This window comes from Gregarina niphandrodes (genome assembly GCF_000223845.1).
Source record: "Gregarina niphandrodes unplaced genomic scaffold scaffold00141, whole genome shotgun sequence".
NCBI classification, from domain to species: domain Eukaryota; phylum Apicomplexa; class Conoidasida; order Eugregarinorida; family Gregarinidae; genus Gregarina; species Gregarina niphandrodes.
The window spans coordinates 1,312-2,091 of NW_011645904.1; the positions used below are offsets into that span (position 1 = coordinate 1,312).

The 780-nt window shown below is 51.7% G+C and overlaps 2 non-coding genes across 2 annotated transcripts; one reads left to right on the forward strand and one right to left on the reverse strand.

Moving 5' to 3' along the window:
- Positions 1-75: 75 nt before the first annotated feature.
- GNI_211510 lies at positions 76-146 on the reverse strand. Its single transcript has one exon. It is a non-coding gene; the product is annotated as a tRNA-Gly (tRNA).
- Positions 147-536: 390 nt separating this feature from the next.
- Positions 537-610, forward strand: GNI_211520. Its single transcript has one exon. It is a non-coding gene; the product is annotated as a tRNA-Ile (tRNA).
- Positions 611-780: the final 170 nt, after the last annotated feature.

Genomic DNA, 780 nt, shown 5'->3' on the forward strand with positions numbered 1-780 from the left:
CTTCCACGACCCCCAAATGGTGCGGAGTGTGCTGAAAGCCACGTAGCTAGGGTTTACGGGTATCACCGTGCGAGCTGCATCAACCGGGACTCGAACCCGGATTTTAAGCTTGGAAGGCTCAAATCCTACCCTTGGACTATTGATGCGATCGCCGGTTCGCCACGAAGACGGACCGCAAAGCTTTAGGGACGTGAAATGTTCGAGCCCTGCCCGAGGTTGAGTTGGCCAAATATTGGGTAAGTGCTGTTCACGAGAATCCGGTTGTGCTGGACACGCGACTCGTATGAGCTGGGAATCCTAGGAAGAAGTCGGATACGCCAGAGGGTCGAGGGACACCTCCTTGGGGGGTAATTGGTAAGGTAATGAAGAATTATCAACACCGGGGGATTTAATGGGGATGCGGGGGAAGGAAAGGTATGACGATCGTAATGTCATGCAGTGGAGACATGAGGGAAAATGGGCCCCGCTCGGCCAGTCACCGAAGTTGAGACAGTGCTTTTATGCAGGTATCGACGCTTTCACCCCCAAGGATTGGCGGTCGTGTAGCTCAGTAGGTTAGAGCGTCAGTACAATAAACTGAAAGTCCACGGTTCGATCCCGCGCTCGACCAATCGCTGAAATCGAGGGAGGACGTCTGCGCATAAAAAAGAGTAAGCTCGTGTAAAAAGAGCTATGTTGTGGTTATGCATGCTGGGGTGGTAGAAATAGGAAGTGTGAATTGACTTGTTGCCACACCAACACGCTACTTAGGTGCGTGTGAACTAAAATGGATTGCAAGAA